Source organism: Physeter macrocephalus, chromosome 15, assembly GCF_002837175.3.
Source record: "Physeter macrocephalus isolate SW-GA chromosome 15, ASM283717v5, whole genome shotgun sequence".
Taxonomy (NCBI): Eukaryota; Metazoa; Chordata; class Mammalia; order Artiodactyla; family Physeteridae; genus Physeter; species Physeter macrocephalus.
The window spans coordinates 11993121-12013280 of NC_041228.1; the positions used below are offsets into that span (position 1 = coordinate 11993121).

Sequence of the window (20160 nt, forward strand, 5' to 3'; positions counted from 1 at the left end):
AGATCTCACATGCCGCGGAGCGGCTGGGCCCGTGAGCCATGGCCGCTGAGCCTGCGCGTCCGGAGCCTGTGCTCCGCAACGGGAGAGGCCGCAACAGTGAGAGGCCCGCGTACCGCAAAAAAAAAAAAGAAGGCTCGGGACTGATGAGAACAGTAACAGGTAACACCCCAAGGGCCCCTTAGTGCTCAAATTCACCAAAGCTTCCGTTGATTGAGGCAGTTAATGGGAAACTTCTGTCAACCTGGGAATAGTTTAATATATATTAGCTTGTAATTAAAAGTTCAAAATAAATTGGCTTTTCTTTTCTGCATCAAATTACCTACTTTTCCTTCAGCCCCTGTGATTCTGTTTCCATTCACAGAGTAACTAACCCCCAAGAGCCTTCTATCCCCTGTGTCCCCTCCGGCCCTTCCTCGTGCCTTCCTTCAGGTCCACTCCCATTTCCTTGGCTACTTACATTTCTCTTTCACTTTTCTCCTCTCTACATGCTTCTCTGTTCGAATGCTATCTTTCTGAACAAATAAAATTGTTCAAAACATTGAAGGAAAGTAAAATTCTTTCATCCCTGCTCTCATTGTGTTGTCATTGAGTTTTTTTTTTTTTTTTTTTGCGGTACGCGGGCCTCTCACTGTCGCGGCCCCTCCCGTTGCGGAGCACAGGCTCCGGACGCGCAGGCTCAGTGGCCACGGCTCACGGGCCCAGCCGCTCCGCGGCATGTGGGACCCCCCGCGGACCGGGACACGAACCCGTGTCCCCTGCATCGGCGGGCGGACTCTCAACCACTGCGCCACCAGGGAAGCCCCTGTCATTGAGTTTTAACTTCTCTGATCCCATTTGCCATTTCCCCATAAGGGTAGATATTTTATATGAATGACATTCTATTTTATGTATATACTTTTGTACTTTGCTCTTTTAACTTAATATTCACAAATTTTCAATCAACAAATGTTAATTGAGCTCCTACTATGTGCCAGGCATCACTCTAGTGGCTGGGGATAGACAGATTGGTGAACCAACCAGACCTACATCCCTGTTCTCCTGGTGCTTCCGCTTATTTCATATTCACAATAAACATAATACAAATTCTGTTAGGAGGTGATCACTGTTACAGAAAAAAAAAAAACAGGGTTAAAGAAGGTTGGGATTATTAATTCATAAAATATTTTCTCATGTTGCTATCATCTTTCTATGTGCCTAGGGGTTGCTTATTATCCTTGATGTTGATGGATTATAATTTATTTAGAATCTTAGGAATATAAACTTTAAATCTGGAGAGGGCTTATGAGTCATTGAGAGCAGACCCTTCATTTTCGAAGTGAGGAAACAGATCCAGAGAAAAGAAATGATTTGCTCAAAATTATATGGCCCCTAAGTGGCAAAGCAGGAGCTTTCAAATTTTAATCAAATTGGTTTTCATTAATTCTAAAGACAGTTCTTTCAAACCCAACTGTGCTGTTTCCCTATCGTGGGAAATTTCATTTGTTTCTGGGTTTTATTATACATAATGCTAATATGGGCAGCTTTATGCAAATACTGTCTTAATGAAAGCAGCAAGCTAATTAATAATAACAATGACAAATAATAGAAGAGACTACTATTTATTGAGCACTTACCTTTGCCAGGCAGTGTGCTAAGTGCTTTACATGAAATAACTTAATTCTGAAAGTGAATACCATTACTTTCCTATTTTAAATAATTAATTTATTTATTTATTTTTGGCTGCGTTGGGTCTCCGTTGCTGCGCGCGGGCTTTTTCTAGTTGTGGCGAGCTGTGGCTACTCTTTGTTGCAGTGCGTGGGCTTCTCACTGCAGTGGCTTCTCTTGTTGCGGAGCACGGGCTCTAGGCGCGTGGGCTTCAGCAGTTGTGGCTCGCGGTCTCTAGAGCGCAGCCTCAGTAGTTGTGGCACACGGGCTTAGCTGCTCCGCGGCCTGTGGGATCTTCCCCGGCCAGGGATGGAACCCGTGTCCCCTGCATTGGCAGGAGGATTCTTACACACTGCGCCACCAGGGAAGTCCCTACTTTCCTATTTTTTTTTTTTTTACACATGAGAGAATTAAGGGATTCAGACTCTGAGTCTAGGGTCTGAGCTCTCAGCCACTGAGATATACAGCCTTCCGAGTCTGAATACTAAAACCGCAAATTTCAAAACCCAAGATAGTCTGTAATATACATTTTTTAAAATCATTTAAGAGTTTACCAAGACCACGGACCTATTAGATTTAGCTGTATGTAATTGCTGTTTTTAGAGTAAAAAGTGGTTGAATATTAGCAATTTCATGTTCCATCTATTGTTTGTTAACCCTGACAATAGCAGTGAGTTAGGTGGTTATTGTGCCTATTTTATTTTAGTTTTAATTTTTATTTATTTATTTATTTTTTGGCTGCGTTGGGTCTTCGTTGCTGCGCGCGGGCTTTCTCTAGTTGCGGCGAGCAGGGGCTACTTTCGATGCAGTGCGTGGGCTTCTCATTGCGGTGGCTTCTTTTGTTGCAGAGCACGGGCTCTAGGTGCGCGGGCTTCAGTAGTTGTGGCGCACGGGCTTAGTTGCTCCGTGTGTGCCTATTTTATAGATGACTAGTCTAGTGTTTTAGATGGAGCTTTGACATTAAGTGGTTTAATTAATGTTTGTAGAAAGAAAGGAGGGGTGGGAAGCAAGGAAGGTTGAGTGACTCATGAATATAAACAGCTCTAGGACCTGGGGTCTAATCCTGGCTCCATCTCTTAGTAGCTTTGTGACTTCTAGCAAAATACGTAAAAATTTTTTGTACCTTACCTGAATTTTGTTACCTGGAAACTGGGAGCAATAGAATCTTTCTCAGGATGTCATTATAAGGATTGAATTATAAAATGAGTGGAAATCATTTTGTTGAGAACCAGCCAAAATGAAACCATTGATCAGAGGTGTTGGTAGTAATAGTTCGTTCTGTCATCATTATATTTCAAACCAAATTCCTTTCTTTTCTCTAACCATGGTATTTCTGGAAAACACATACAAGATCTTTTGTTTTAAATTGAAGTATAGTTGATTTACAATGTTGTGTTAGTTTCACGTGTACAGCACAGTGATTCAGTTATACGTGTGTATTGTTTTTTAGATTCTTTTCCATTGTAGGTTATTACAAGATAGTGAATATACTTCCTTGTGCTATAAGTAGGTCCTTGTTGTTTATACATTTTATCTATAGTAGTGTTTATCTGTTAATCCCAAGCTCCTAATTTATCCTTCTACCCCCCCCTTCCCTTTTGGTAACTGTAAGTTCAGACAAAATCTTTGTTATTTTTATTTATTTATTTTTTTAAGATTTATTTTTATTTATTTATTTTGGCTGCCCTGGTCTTAATTGCAGCACGCAGGATCTTCGTTGCGACATGCAGGATCTTTTTTTTTTTTTTAAGTTGCGGCATGCGGAGTCTTAGTTGTGTCATGCAGACTCTTAGTTGAGGCATGCATGCGGGATCTAGTTCCCCGACCAGGGATCAAACCTGGGCCCCCTGCATTGGGAGTGCGGAGTCTTACCCACTGGACCACCAGGGAAGTCCCACAAAATCTTTTTTAAATGGCATCAATAAATTAGTGACCAATGACACAATTAGGGATTCTATTTCTTTACAGATAGTTTCCCTCTGCCTCCGATGGGGTGCCATATAAGGTGGTGGAATAGCAGATTAACCTCCATTTGGGTTTCTGGGTCACAGGGTGGTGAGGCCCGGGAATGGATGGCCCACCCAGCCCTTCCTCTCCCTTCCCTCCCTCCGGCACCATCTCTGATTTTATATCATCTCAGCCCCACCTTCAGTGACCCCCTCCTGTGCCTGTGCATCTTGAGAAGGTGGCCCACCTGCAGGGGGGGTGGGCAGGTGGTCCAGGCAGCGGGCGCCCGGGCACACTGACGGGTTTCTCGTGGAGGGTGTGACTGTCAGAGCTGAAAATGCCAAGTGGCTCCCGAACCACCCAAGGGGCTGAGAGAGCTGTTTGTGGAAAAGGGCAGCACATCTTTGCGTGCCCTCTTAGACTTTTCTGCAGCCACCTCTGCTTTAAACGGGGCAGTGGGCTTTGGCCTGTGGACTGCTTACAACAGCAGTAAACTCTGTGGACCAGCCCATCCCTCTTGGAAGAAACTTGGCCTCTAAACAGGGCTTGGGAAGGAGAAGTGAAGACCTACAGAAAGTCTTTCTTTTCCTCTTTTTACGTTAAAGTCTTGGCAAGAAAACACGTTCTTTATTTCTGTCGCCTGTATCAGCAGCAGATTCCCGAATTGAACTCCTAGGCATCATCGTGGCTTCGTCATACTTCAGCTTTTCCGGCTGCAGACAATTTTGCTTCTCTAGTTGACGGGGACTCTAATAACTCCAGGTGGTGAATGGGCGGCGGGGAGTACAGTTCTGTAGAAATACAGCTCTAAAGCAATACAAACACAGAGGGAAAAAATGGGAAGCTTGTCAAGAAGGAAGTGCTGTATTACAACATGTTACCTTTATTGACATTGAAGAAACCTCTCCTTTAGCTTAACACCAGGAGACTTGTTAAATACTTCGTGGTGTAGCTACATGGTCCAGTACGTACGTATTATAGAGCCTTTAACAACAAGGTGCTGAAGTACCTTTGTTAAGGAAAGGTGACTAAGATAAATCTTGAGATGAACACAGCAGATGATAATTCAGAATATGAACCATTTTAATAAAAATATATGCATTATCTTTCTACGGGTATAGACACAGAAGAAAACATTTGGAAGCGTATCCACGTGGTATGGGAGGTTGGATCATGGGTGTTTATATTTTCTTCCTTTTGCTCATCTGCATTTTCCAATTTTTTTCTGCAATCAACATGTATTATTCATATAATCAGAGTGAAAGAAAGGTAGAGGGGGCCAGGAACCTCTCTTTTTACCCAAAGAAATCATTCCATGTATTTATTGAGGGTCTCTTAGGAGCTGGGTGGGCACAGTGTCAGGTGTAGGAGTGGGCAAGGTAGCCCTGGCCTCTGACTCCACTGAGCTGACATTGTGTCGAGAGTCTTTTCTTACTTAAAATGTTTTTTAAGCTCAAAAATAAAAACAATAATTACAGGTTGTGGTAAGTGCTATGAAGGAAAAAGAAGCCAGTGACGTATGAGGGGATGCTGGATGGTCGACTTTAGGAAAGATGATGGGACCACTTTGAGGAAGCGACCCTTGAACTTGGAGGCTGAGAGACAGCCACGTGAAGGTGCTGGAAAGCGTACTGGAGACGCAGGCAAGGACCAGCAGACGCAAGGCAGTGAGAGTCTGCTGCTTTCCTGCAGGTCACTCAGAGGGCTGGTGAAACTTGAACTGGAGCTGCCCACTTGTGAGAAATGTGTTACACTTAGAAATGTGAGGAGCCTCAAAGATACACCCTGTACCTGGGGGCGTACGGTCACGTGGACAACGTTATGGCCCCGGAGAGACTGGTGACTGCTTTGCTAAATAACAGGAATGTGTTGGGTTTGAGCTGTTGGCTTTGTTCTTTGGTTCTTTTCGAGGGGCAGCTCTGATGCCGTCTTTCATGCTGGACAGGCTTCGAGTGCTGCTCAGGGATTCGCAGGCCTCCTTCCTCGTCCTCTTCTGCATTCATTAAATGCACCCACTGGGTGGGTGCTTATGTGTAAGGCATGACCCTGGAGTCTGAGTCCTCAGCCTCGGCTGTGTTGGAAATATTTGGGAAGGCGCCTCTTTGTTCAGGGATTCAGTATTCATTCGTTCCTTGAAGAGGAGGAGACAAGCAATTGAGAGAAGTTCCTGAATGTTAGATTAAGGACAAAGACTAGACACAGAGGCAGCAAAAGCTATAATCTAGGCGCTTAAACATACTGAATGGTGTGTATGAGTTAACGATGGCAGCAGCTATTCACAGAGTCCTAAGAGCGATTGGGCCGTACCAGTCAGGAACCATAACAATGTTCAGATCCTTTGACCCAGTGATTACAATCCACGGAACTTATGCTGAAGTCATCATTTTTTTAAATGGGGAGAAACCAAGAAAACAGTGATGTCTATAATAGCAGTCATAGTCAATAATGACATAGTGCTTTGGGGTTTTGAACATATTTTCCTATATAGTATTTATGAGAGCATCACAACATTCCTGTGGACAGGTTTTTATTCCCATTTCACAGATGGGAGATGGAAGGTTAGAGAGATGAAGTGTGTGCCCTGCTTCACTCTGGCAGATTCAGGCTCTGAACTCCAGCATGTGCACTGTCGCCTGGTGGGTGTGCTCAGAAACTACGGAAAATGTTGGGAGTCAAGGAGGCACAGGGAAGGATCCAAGACTGAAAATAATTATTGAACTTAATGTATGCCTCGTTCTGTCCCAAATACTGTACGAATTTTACCTAAACTAATCCTTACAACAGACTTGTGGGGAAACTGAGGTTCTGAGAGGTTCACTTGTGAAGGGTTTTGAATAGACTTCAAAACCCCGGTGGGGCTAAATCCACAGCTAAATAAAGCTGCTTTCAGCTCTGCTTTATTGCCCTCTGCTTCACAAGAATGCATTGCTCCAAGAGGGAATAAATGAACTAAGGAACGAATGGATTAGATGGATTAGGACTTGAGAACCAGCTTCCATAGGGAATTAGACATCAGGATTCCCACGGTTGATAGGTTCTTTTCAACAGCTTTGCAATTTCTGCTTGCAGAACATTTGCCCAGCCTCTCCCACAGAGTTGCAGCTTTGCTGGCCCTTGAGGCTATGCTTTTCCAATACCCTTCACCTAAAGGCTCTCTTTCTACACTCAACTCATCCTTTGCAAAATGCCCAGAGCCAAATGAGTCTAGGGTGAACCAGGCGTGCAGGGTGTGGACCTTTAGCAACTGAAGGAAACGGAGCTATTTCAACATGATGAAATATTCTGCAGCCATTAAAATGATAAATGTGACTGGAGAAATAGGAAAAAATATTGGGAAATAGTTGCAGACATCTGAAGATACCAACTGAAGCAATGTGCGTTTACAGGGATAAAGGCTGAAAGAGAACAGGAATGAAAACTGTGTAAAGGTTTTGGGATTGGATGGTGCCACCATTCAGTTAGTCTACTAAGCTAGGAACCTCAGGGTCATGCTCCACAGCTCCTGCTTTTTCTTCCCCTAGATTCAGCTAGTCACAAACTCTTGTAGATTCTACATCAGTAAATATCTTAATTCTGGTGCCCGTTCTTCCTCTCCATTGCTAGTTTCCTAGAACGGGCTCTTATTATCTCTGGCCTGCACTTCACAACAGCTTCACTGGTCTGCTGGTCTCCATTCTCTCTCCCACTGTAGTCCATATTGGACACTGTGGTCAGAGTGTCTTGATGTAAAACACATCTGATTATGTCTCTCCTTTGCTTAGAAGCTTCTATTTACCGGTGGTTGCCTTCAGGAGGTAAGTTCATACTCCTTAGCTTGGCGTATGAGGAGGTCCTTTACAGTCTTACCACCCCAGTCTTCCCCCAGCATGTGTGAACTCCCCTTCCTCTGCCTCTGTGCCCATGTGCCTTTTCTTCGTGGCCCTTGCCTCATCTCTTCAAGACCAAGCTCATCTTCTCTGAAGCCTTCACAGCCATTCCAGGGAGGGTTAGTTCCTCCACCCTCCTAAATTACAACGAATCATGCCATGTTGTAATTGTGAGCTTATAGCCCTTCCTTTTATGAAATTTTGAGCCCCTCCAGGGCAGGGACCACATGGCTTACTGTCCTTCACTCTAAACTCTCAGCATGGTGCCTGGGACATAGTAGAGGGGTAAAAACATGTGTTGACTGAATGACTCAATGACTGATTTTGTAAAAAGTAAAAGAGGAAATGCGAGTCAAGGGCTGATAGGACAGTGCTTGACACATACTAAGGACTCAAAAAAATGCTAGCAAGCCACCATGATTAAATTATCATTGGAGCTTAGTGCTTTTATGTAAACATTTTTTTTTTTTGCATCCTTCCGCTTGTTTTTTCAACCTAAAACTTTGACCTCAGCTGAAATGTGATTACATTCATGCAGAATGATGAGGAAAGGATCGTGGAAGAATAAATTCAGCACTTAGGGTCTTGTTTTCTGTTCCTTCTTTCAGGACATCCCCCATGGGGTAGTGGTAGAGCTTCCTCATGAGTTCTTACACAGATCAGGAACAGGTCTAAGGCTGATAAGGACAAAGGTCCCTCTGAAAGGGGCGTTGCATCCTCCTCACGGGACGCATCCTATTTTATGGTTATCACTCATCAAATGGACTGTTTTCTTTGCTGGACGGTAAGCTCCCCCAGGGCAGCATCATGTCTATGTTGCTTTCCAGAAATAAAATTAGAACCAATGGATGACAGTTGTTGGGCATCAGATTTCTGATCAGTGTAAAAGAAGAGGCTCCTCACAAATAGAGGAGGCTGACCATTGTGATAATGAGCTCCCCATAAATGGAGATACCTGAGCTAAACTGGATGTTCAGGTGTTGAGGATATTACGGAAGAGATTTCTGCCCTCAGTGGGAGATTGGGTTACAGGTGTGTGATTACTCAGAGCTCACATCTAAGGGACTGAGCAGGTGTAAGAACTAGATAGAGTTCAAATAGAGGACTGTGGGTCGATATGGACCAGGGTTATTTAAGAGTGGGTGTCGGTGTGTCAAACAAATGGACCAGAGTTCTTGGATTGTGAAGGCTGTTCTCTCAGCGTTAGTGTTTGCAAAACATTAGCTCCCTGTGTTTAACTGAAATTGACGAAGATTATAATGGATACAGTGTAGGACCCCCAAAGCATCCATAAGTATGATAATTAGGGTAAAAGTATGAGGCCTAGGACTCTTGCCCTTAGAGTGTGCCTTGAAAAAGTCACCTACTCTCTCCATGACTCTCTTAACACATTTCTTTTTAATATGGCCAATATCACTTGGTCCCCGTGTAACTCAAGAGGAAGAGGAAGACAGAAGGCTAAATAAGGTTAAGGGCTGCCCTTCTATACTTGGGGCAAGGAGTGCTTTCTTGGCTACATGTGCTGAGGCCCAGATAGTTACTGGGATCTTACCCATTTGACTAGAACAAGGGTTCTTAATCAGGGTTTCACAGATAGGCTTCCTGGATCCAAAAATCTCCTGAAATTGTGTGCAAATTTGTGTGCATATATGCATTTTCCTGGAGAGAAAAGCACATACTTTTATGGGATTTTCAGTAGGGCTCTTGACCCCAAAATGTTTAGAACCATTTACCTCCATAGTAACGATCTGCTTCGCAGTCACATTGAAAATATCCCTGGGAGAGGTAACGTTGTGATCGTTTACACGTTAGTATTAATGAAAAAATCTGAGAGTTTCATAACAGGATTAGGATGAGCTAGCTAGATGGGATGTTCTGGTTTTGTAGGTAAAGAGGGAGCATTTATGCTCAGAGTAAAAAGGGAATTAGGGAAAAATGAAGAAGCTGCGCCCTCTGTCACATCCAACTTCTCTGTCCATCAGATATCTTTGCCCAGAGCAGACCCCAGAACAAAGTCCCGTTTGTCTGAAAGTGCTATGAGTAGCACCGTACAAGTCTCACGTGGCGCCTGATTTCTGTTCTCAGACTGATTATTTAACACCTCCCAAGGGCGTCTCCAGGATACCTTCGCAGGCGATACCTTCGCACCCCCAGTACCTCTCGGCTCTGGGGAGCCTGCCAAGCGCATCTGCCGTGTCTGGGAGTGTGAGGCTCAGTACCTGGCAGAGAGGGAAAGGCGTGCCCACCAGCCCAGCCATTCCTCGCGTGGGGGGGTGATGGTATGTGACGACTTTGATGGGTTCAGCACAGAGCCCCGATCCGCGAGTCTCGAGTTCCAGTTTCTGCCATTTCTGAGTTCGCTGACCTGAGGCAGGTCACCGTCACCTCTGAACCTCAGTTTTCCATCTGTAAAACGAGACGGCTGCAAGACCCCGACCCACCCAGATGCCATCTCCGCGCGAAAGTGCTGCCCCTTTAAGGAGGGCGGGGGGAGCGGAGAAGGTGGCCGCGCCCCCTTCGTCTCCTAGCTGAGCCCTCCAGACCACCTGTCTTCTGCCTCGTCCCGCCCCCTTGGGGAGGGGCGGGGAAGGAGGGGCGGGGAAGGAAGGCTGAGGATTTACCTTACGGGGCGGGCGCGCGGCGCATGCGCACGGCCGGACAGGTCCGCGGCGCACTCACTTCCTGGCATTCCCCCCTCCCCCTCCTCGCCGTTACCCTGTACATCCGGGTCACTTGCCCTCCCAGCTCCGAACCGCCGCTGCCGCCGCCGCTTGGCTCGTCACGGCTCCGACACAGGGGCAGGTGCGGAGGGGCTCCCGGTCCGGCCGCCGCCGCTGCCCCGCTCCGGGCCCGGGGCTCCCCCTAGCGCCGCTGAGGAGCCGCCGTCGCGGCTCGAGGAGGGCGGAGGAGCGGGGCTGAGAGAGCCTAGAGGTTCGCGCGGAGGGTGAGTGATTTATTTTTACCATTTCCCCCTCTTCCCTCACAGTCCCCGCTTTCCTGCTCCGCGCGCGACCCCATTTTGGCGGAGAGGCGGGTGCGGTGGGACCGGCGCCGGTGCGGGGCTTCTTCATCCCCTGGCGCGGGGGCCCGCCCCGGCGCTGCGGCTGCATCTCCGCGGGCGACCCCGGCCCCTTCCTCCGCGACCCGGGCCTCCGCGGCACTCATTCATTCGGATCTTCCTTTCTTCCGCCGCTTCCTTCCACTCGCACCTCCGCGCGCGTGCTCGCCGCCCCCTCCCACCCCCGAACCCTGCCGCCGCGCGTGACCTTTGGCTCCCCGGCTTCTTCCCCCACCCCGCGTCGACGTTCGCCCTCTACCCGCAGCTCCCAGCGCCCTTTACTCCTAGCGGCCGCCTTCTCTCCTTCCCTCTCTCCCGGTGCTGGTCCCTAGTCCACACCCCCTTGTCCCTCGGACTCCGCCATGCCTCGCCCGGACACCCGGCCCTCCCGGTCACCCGCGTGGAAGTTGGTGCCCCCATTCCTTCCACCTGTGCGGCCAGGACGTCCACCTTAGGTACTGCGTTGACCTCTCACTTTGCAGCATTTAAAGTCCAGTTTCTCAGTCCTAGGGTGTGGTCTTAGTGTGTTTCCAGAACACACATTTGTACTCTAATTACCCAAATCCATGACTGTCAAACTGTAGTGGAAGTGGCAGTTGCTGTGTGTGTGTGTGTGTGTGTGTGTGTGTGTGTTGTCCGCATGGCTATTCGGGGTCGTACCAAATATCTCCTTTCGCTCTTCCCCCGCCCCCCCCCCGGAGGAGTATGTATCTATGATGGATTAATTTTCTCTGAATGTAAAATTTGGCGGAAGATTGTTACTCTTTCGATTCCTCCACGTTCCTTCCCGCGCGGTTCCGTGACTGATTTGCAACATTACCTGTTAATACTGTTTGTTGGTGAGACTTTTTCTCGGCTCATCTGTCAACATTAGTTACTGAGTGGCTCCCGGTGTGCCGAATGCTGATGAAATGCCTGAATTCGTGCAGCACCACAAAACGCCATTCTGGATAAGACAGCTTTGGGGCATTTGTTTACACTTGTTTCCCCCCTTCTGTGAATTTATTGAGCTTGCCATTTTCTTACTCCTTAATGTTTAATGTAGAGAATGAATATCAATTTGTCAATTGTGTGTTCTTGCCATTTGGACAGAGGAGTGTTTTGTATAGCTGAAGGAATTTCAGTCACTTGGGTGTTCAGGGACTTATTGCAAATCATTTTAGACTAATATATCTCAAGAAAAATACACTGATACTTTTAGTTCTTTAATTATACTTGATAGAAACGGAAGCTTTGTGTCTGAAACAACTTGATAATTGGGGCTTATTTGATAGCCTGCTTGTGAAGTGTTGCAGTTAACTAAAACTGCCTGATTCAGCATTCATAAAATGAAATGACAGCACTTTTTTTTTTTCATGTGACATTCATAGTCCATAATAAAGAACTCCAAGGAAGGTACTTAGTCCTGAAGTACACTGACCTGCGTATCAGTGTGATACAATTGCTATCAATATTAATAGCATTTTCCTAACAGCCCTTTCTTCTGGGGAGCTAGGTACTAAAAAGGTGGTTGATTGCTTGTCCCCTTTCAGGTTTTGGATGACCACTTTAAGCACTAAGATTACTTAATTCAGAGTCAAGATTGCATTTTTTTGGCAGAGCAATATTGCTAGATAATATATTTTTAAAATTCCTTAAAACTTTAACAGTTATGTACCTACTTGAGAGGCAACTCTTGTTTTGTAAAATGTAGGATATATAGTATGAACTCTAGATTATTTGATAATTGCATCGAGGCTAGATTTTTCTCTCCTAAGAAAATGGTTCATCAGAGGGAGGCATGATTAGTAAATCGGTCCTAGTCGCCTCAGCAAAAATGCAATTTCAGATGCTGAGTAAAACTAAGTGAATGTAGCTTATTTCTGATAGGTTTACAGGTGACATTTAACATCAAATTTAAGATTTATTTCTCTGAACTTTCCCCCCCAAATGGGTAAAAAATTATGTTAGTTAGTGTCACTCTTGAGATTACTTGACTCATTTGAAGTGGCCATTTACCTTTACTTAGTAAGTAATTGATTGAGCAGTAGAGAGGGATGCTTATTTCATTTAATCCTAGTCTCCATGGGGAAAATATTGTACTGTCACTTATATGAGGTTACTTAACTCATTAAGTATTGATGCACTCAACCGTTAGAGCCTATAATTTGCTCTTGCACTGTTCAAGGAAAACAAAATTATAAAATTTCAAAATATTTAATAATATTGTTAGTGGCTTTTGCCCACTCTTACTTTTGGTCTCTCCTTTTCTGTTACTACACCAGAGTTTAGCACAGTGCCTGCCTAGTGCACCGTGGTATGCAGTAAATGTTTTGACTAATTGAATGAATGGCAGGGTTGCAAAGAGTTTGACTCTAACATTGTTTTGTAATTATGTGGCAAAAGTTTTGGAGAAAGATGTTGATTGCTCTCAGCTGCAGTTTTCTCAAGTAACTTGTACATTTTGAGGATTGTTATATTTGATTATTTTAAACTGCTTTGAAATCTTTGGGGAGAAAGTACAATAGACATTGGTTTGTGTTATGCTTTAGTACACTGAATGGATTTGTTCACTTAGAATGGGTATTTGATATGTGTATCTTGTCAGCATTCATGAGCAGTGGTCAATTCAGATAATTTCTGTGCATTTAAAGTTTCTGAAAGTCAGCATAAAAATTCTTGAATGTGTGAGCTCATGTTATATTATCAGTTCACTAAATTAGGTTAATTTTTCAAGGAGCATTTTTTCATATAGTAGAAATGTAAGGAATAATCCAATAATGTGGCAATGGTTACTTAACATTTCAGTGGTGGTGATGATAATGACATTATTAGTAACTAACACTTTCCTAGTGTGTGCTACTTGCCAGGCACTGTTGTAAGACATTTAATCTTTACAACACCCTAATGCTAATAGGTGTTAGTATTTCCATTTTACAGACTAGGAAACTGAGGTTAAGTAACAAAAGTGACACAACTACTAAGTGGTAGATCTGGGTCTTGGCTCTTAATTGTTACGCTGTAATAGTGAACACCTCTGTGCCAAGTTCTCTGTACACATTGTTAGTTTTATGATAGCTGTGCAAGGTGTAGGTTAATTCCTAGTTAATTGTTGAGTAACATTAGGAAAGTAAGGCTCAAACTGCTTAGGTGACTTGTCCAAGCACATGCCCAAGTAGGATGAGGAAGGCTGGCATTTAAACCCAGGCCTCTGTGACTTGTAGTCTTCCCTAAAATTCTGTTTCAAAGTACTAATTTGAGGTCCTGTATTTTATGTTATATATTTAGAAGGCATACTTAAAACAGCAAATCTCCAGACTTTTTCACCTGCCACACAGGATGGATAGTGTTCACTGTTCTTTACTCTCTGAGCATATACAGGATTTTAATTTCCTGCTTACTGGCTGTAGCTTCGCCCCTTTCACACTCATGCAAGTATATTGGAATGCAAATGAGAGACATTTGTAAAACTATTTAAACAAGGAAATCATTCTAAGAATTTTGATTCTTTAACTATACGCATTTCTTGTGATATGTGCCACTTCCTAATTGTGGTACCATGGGTGAAAATGGCTGTTTACAAAGACACTGGGTGATTTTGTTTAAAAAGAAGACCTAATGCAAAGATGTATTTTTGTAGCTATTTAATTTGAAAAGGTGATGTTCTGTGGTACTATTCTGTGCAGCACTGTGAAGCTTTCAATCCTGTACAGTTATTTTCTGCCATGCAAGTAATCTCTGCTTGATGTATTCTAGTTGGTGCATTATGTCTGGTCTATATTAAATTTAAACTGAAACACTTTTCACTGTGTCTACATATACTGTGCCTAAAATCCTCCTCCCAGTCATAAATTGGCATGTTCTCAGATAATCCAAATTATACTGACTACTAAGGTCAAACAATTTGAGAAAACGCTGTGAAAAAAAATGACATATTCCCAGATATTATTATTTGGGGGATTATTTATGCCATTTCTCTGTTCTAAGTGAGGGTAGTGGAGAATTGAAGGCATTAATTTAAGTGAAAATGGAGATTGACTAGTTCTTGAAGTGGACTTCTGTCGTTTGTTGACTTGTGCTCTTTTTTTTGTTTTTGGCTGTGCCGCAATGCTTGCGGGATCCGAGTTGCCAACCCAGGATCGCATCTGGGCCCTTGGCAGGGAAAGTGCGGAGTCCTAACCACTGGACCACCAGGGAATTCTCAACTTGTCTTATTGATAGATTCTACTTGTAAAATTTTAGTATGTATGGACAAAAACATTGCATTTAAGCCCTGATTTGCTCTTGTCTGATAGTATTGTCAGAGCATAAGATAGGAATAATACTATCTCTGCTACGTGCCTCACAACACTCTTGTGAAATTTTTGTATTAATTTCAATGCAACATAATAGGGAAGGATGTGATGCATTTCTAAGTCGAATGGTCATTAAAATTCTTTTTTGGTTTTGATCGTTTGTTTTCTTTGACACCTGGCACAATACCTGGTATATGATTGCCATTAATTACCCAAATAGTTATTGAGCATGACATAAGCAGGGTTACATAACAGTGAATAAAATGTTAGTGGTCCCTTTTTTACAGCAGAAGAAAAGATAGAGAAAAACAGACAGTCCGAATTTCGCAGGTACCTAATCTTATTTTATGAGTCAGGATAAAAGCCCATGTTGTAATGCCATCTAAATTGAGATCTGAAGAGTGGACCCTTAGTCAGTTGGGCAGAAGGGAGAATGCATGCGCACCGCAAGGGGGAGAGGCCAGAGCCTGGAGGTGAGAGAAGTCCTGTACGTCTTCGAGATGGTTATTGGTTCTGTATGGCAGTAATACAGGTTATAAAGGAGGTGTGGGAAAGAGGTAGACAGTAAGTAAGCTGTAAGGCTGGCTGTCTGAGTCATGTTAACAAGTTCAAGTCAGTTTGGACTGAAGGCCCGGGGGAACCATCATAGGACGTTAAAAGGGATGAGAGTGAAATACTCATTCGTCTTTTCAGACGATTTTTCTGACAGCTGTTAGAGAATGGATTGAAGGTAAACTAAGATTGAATACAGGTGAGCAAGTTAAAAGGCCGTTGCTAAAGTCCAGGAAAGAACTGATAGTGATCAGTACTCCTGTTGACAATGGAGGGATGATGTCAAGTCTGCAAGATTTGATGATTTACTGGATGTCGGCTCCATTGAACCCATAACTTTGTGTCCAGTGGTAGAGTAGAGGATGAATTTCCCCCAGAGGGCTCACTACCACTTTTTCATGTAAATTTGAGATGTGGGGCTAAGGCAGTCCAGCTATATTTGCAAATATGCATTTTCAGTTGACTCTCCGTATTGTTAGTCTTTGAGTATGAGTTGATCCACCCCAAAGTAGGAATATCAGACTGGAACTTATGAGGCCTCCATGAGTTAGGCATTCAGTTTCCACAAGAGCCCAGTAGCAAGCTAATAGCTGTTTAACAAAAGGAGCGTGCCTTATAGCTGTGTCAGGGAGGCAAAAGAGTCCAAACCCCAGGGGCACCTACAGGTGGCACTTTTGTCAGAGGCTCCAGTCAGTAAAATCATGAGTCACAGAGACTTGTGACTAAAAATGGTTATGAGGGTTGTGGAGCCCCAAAGGTACTAGCATACTAGCACTTTTCTACATGCAGCCCTTCCTGATAGGGAGAATCCCCTCTGGGACATACAGGAAGGGGAAGTACAACCGTCTACCACATAAGTTCCTACTATACATGAGCATGGATGTAGAAGCAACAACAAGAGGACATTGAATTGGCCCAAAGAGCCCCAGCAATAAGTCACTTCATTTCCCTTCCCTACTGTAAATCCTGCCCAAACCCTATTAGGTGAATCTGATGTCCCTTCCTCTGTGGGACCAGATAGGAGGGTGTCTGTATCCAGGAGAGCCATAAAACTTTGAGTCCCTCTCTAAAGTTTTCTGGACAGCTTCTCAGGGGTATGTATGGCCTTCAGTCCTTCTTGGGGGTCAGGGAGACCTCAGCCCTATCCCTTATTATTTTTTTCTTTAAAGCAGAAGAGTTTGGGGATAGCAGTAGAGAGGGATAGAGAAGGGGGCACGAGGGAGAGAGCAGCTCTGTACCAGGAATCAAGGCTTTGTATTCACTTTTGGTCGTTCCCTTGTAAGTCAGCCAAAAGAACTTCTAATACTTTTGGTCCATCTAAAGCTCTGTATTATCAGCAAGGTCATCATTACGTACACAATCTGTTTTAGCTTTGGGGACTCTTTGGCTCAGCAGTCCCAGCCTTTCGCCTGGAGACACAACGCTTGTTGCCCATCATCATGACACATCCCCTCCGCTGCCAGCCCAGGGGAGAGTGAGTAACAGCCAGGTCACCATTGCAGTGCCTGATTTTGACCCCACTTCTCGCTGCTCAGTTTCCACACATGAATTCAACTCCTTTCATTAACCGGACAGTGGGGGTCCTTATTCCCACCTTCTGTCCACCCACCACCAGGATCACTCTCTGACTCCAGTGTGTCTTCTCATTTCCCAGAACTCTGACCTCAGGGGGCCTTTATTCTCTCTCTCCTAGGAAGTCATGGCTATGTCAGTATCCCATTCTTGTTGCCAAAACTGTCCAGAATCATGACGATCTGAGATCTTATCCTACTTTGAAGCGAATAAATTTCCCTGCCACGTTTTCATGGATGCTGGTAGAAGACATGAGACTCCTGTGTAAGAGATGAAGGACAGTTTATTCCTCTCAGTAATAGCAGTAGCCAGAGTATCAGCGTTTGTAATGGTTTCCTGATCCTCAGGCACCCGTAGTGGTCCATATTATTGGAGAGAAGCCCTGCGTTTAGGGAACCCACATCTTTTGTAATGAGCAGTAAGCAAGTCTGTCCTTTGCTCTAGAGGGATACATTATACTGCACAGTAAGCATGCCCATCCTTTGCTCTAGAGGAAGCCACTGTCTTTATCTTTCAAGGCTGTTTGCTGCATGGATGTCCTTGAAAATATAGTTCGAAGCAAAAGGCAGTTGGTACCTCTGCTTGCAACATATTAAAAAGACAGACCTGTAGAGAATTGTTTCCCAACATATGTAAATTATACTTCAATAAATCTGACTTTAAAAAGAAGCTGGCATGTACTAAGAACACAATACATATTATTATTGGTGTTCATGTCCTTGATTTGTTTTTGAGGGAAAACCTCTATGCAATGACTTTTGTGGAATTTGGGGATTAATTTTCTCCAAGGTAAGTTGCTAACTAATAACATTTACTCAAAAAGTAATGTCTGGGCTTCCCTGGTGGCGCAGTGGTTGCGCATCCGCCTGCCGATGCAGGGGAACCGGGTTCGCGCCCCGGTCTGGGAGGATACCACATGCCGCGGAGCGGCTGGGCCCGTGGGCCATGGCCGCTGGGCCTGCGCGTCCGGAGCCTGTGCTCCGCAACGGGAGAGGCCGCAGCAGAGGGAGGCCCGCGGTACCGCAAAAAAAAAAAAAAAGTAATGTCTAACATGTTCAGATGCCTTTTGATTTGAAAAAAAAAAAAAAAATCATCATATGTGGAATTTCAGGAACATTAAAGTGAAATATGAGAAAACCACCTTGGGTTGGGTTGCAAGGAATGGGACTACTTTGCTTTTCTTTATATCAAACTACATTGCTCTACTTAAAATTCTGGCAAATTTTAAGAAACAAAACAATGTTAATTAAGTACAGTGTGTTTTTAAGTGAGGCTTCTTTTTCTCTAGATCTTGAGACAGTATAGATTTAGGGGAGAGGCTAGCATAGTTACTTGGAGGGAGGTTTAAACTTGCAGTTTTTCATGTTTGTTTTGTTTTTAAGGGGGTAGGGCTCCATTTTATCAACTTGCTTTTTCTAAGTCCTTCTTTCCAGTTATTTTCTGTAAACAAGCATTATAGAAGTATTACTTTGAAAGCTGACTTTACTTGCTGAAGATTATGTTTGAACTTCTTTTGACTTAAACATTTAATGTGTTCTGATATTAAGTAAATAGATTTATCCAAGTTGTTTTTAAAGGTACAGAGAAGTCAGCTTCATTTATTCCATTCGTGTGGCTTAAAGTGTACATGAATTTAGACTTGGAAATGTAAAATAATCTTCTAGTTATGGTGGCACTAGTGCTAAGTTGCTAGTGGGTAAAAGTAGGTTGATGCCTAAAAATGAAAGGCTGAAGCATTTTGGAAATAGTCTTTGATAAGTGGGACTTCCTATATTAAAATGTGAATATAATTAAACTAAAGCTTTTCTTTTTATTTATAGAACAGTATGTTGAAGCAATAGTCAAAATATGTAGCCTGGGGTTGGCAACCCTCTGAAATGGGTGTGCCTAAGTTCCATTATAGTATGTGTCATGGTGACAACTGGCCAGTGTTCTGTCTTTGGTATGTGTCACTGACCCCTTTTTAGTAGTCTGTTAGCATATTTAATGTGTGCCTTTTAAGAACTTCATTTTAGTTGATTTTCAGTGTTTTCTTTATAAGCAACTTAAAAATTGTGTTATCTTGTTTTATTAAAATCAAATTTAACTTTTTAAACCATTCTCAATTTGTCTAGTTTGGATAGGTAGATAGCTTATGCATTTAAATAATTTTTAAAAATGTTTAAGCACTTTGAAATTCTTCCTAGTTGAGGTATACAAGCAGAAATTTTTGTGAAGTCCTTTTACTGCCTCTGGTCTCTCAGACCCACCTTCTAGGATTTTATTTGGGCCTCACAAGTGAAAGATGAAAGAACAGTTTTTTAAAAAAGTGTAACTAGTTTATGGTGTTACAGGAAACTGCCCTCAAGTCATAAAGTAGGGTTAAACAGGTGCTCTAAGACAATTTATCCGGGGCACTTTTTTCCCCTTGTAGCAAGGTCACATTGCACATCAGGGCTCCTTAACTAATTCATTGTGCCTAAAATCTTTACATACACTCTTTTCCATCGTCTCCTGTAAAACGGGAACTGTAAGTTACCTTTTCATGAGTTAGTTGAGGTTTCTGGAAAAAACTGCTAGGAACTATTCATTACTTGAATAGTAGTGAATAGATTTAAATATTTAATATGTTCTGGTATTTCATAAATATACTTACCAAGTTATTTTCAAAAGTACCGAGAAGTCAGCTTTATTCATTACATTCATTTGGGTTAAAGCATACGTTGAATTTACCTTCAGTTCCCTTCTCTTTAGGTATAACCTTGCTGGATTCCTATCCAGAGAGTTCTGGAGCAGACTTTGGATAATTCTGCTTTCTTTTTTAGTCTCTGGTATAGGAATATACGAATATGTAATATCCATATGTGTGTGTTTGTCTTTATATAGCTTTATTCCTATTATAATCCTGAATAGCCAGATTGTGTAATTAATATGAAAGAAGCAGGTGACTTTTTTTTTTAATCTTAGTAAAGATGCAGGGCTGTTAGCTAATTTGGTCAAACAGATGTACTCCCATGACTCTGAAGTACTGTACAAAAAAGTAGAAAGTAAAAATCACCTATAGTCCTGATAATGGAGGTAAGTGTTACGTGTGCTATTATGATATGCTATTTTAATGTATATTTTCTTTTAACACAGTTTTGTTGTATCACTGATTTTTAACTTTGGCATCTAGAAGAAACCAATAATTCCGTCAATAAACATAACCGTGTGTTAACTTTTTTCCTGCTATTGTTTTAAAAACAATTTTACTGAAGTATACCTATCA

At 43.3% G+C, this 20160-nt stretch overlaps 1 protein-coding gene across 12 annotated transcripts in view; it reads left to right on the plus strand.

The window, feature by feature from the left end:
• The window catches only part of CYRIB (CYFIP related Rac1 interactor B), a 162125-nt gene that overhangs the window by 61186 nt on the left and 80779 nt on the right, over positions 1–20160 (plus strand). For 5 of the 12 annotated variants that reach the window (XM_055091211.1, XM_007101962.4, XM_055091209.1 and 2 more), the window contains exon 1: positions 10191–10401. The exons of 4 other annotated variants lie outside the window; for them this stretch is intronic. The gene's annotated coding sequence lies outside the window, so the exon portion shown is untranslated. Of the gene's footprint in view, positions 1–10189; positions 10402–20160 lie in introns of those variants that run through there. 3 more of the 12 variants (XR_008619502.1, XR_008619503.1, XM_024129366.3) reach the window with 2 other exon arrangements.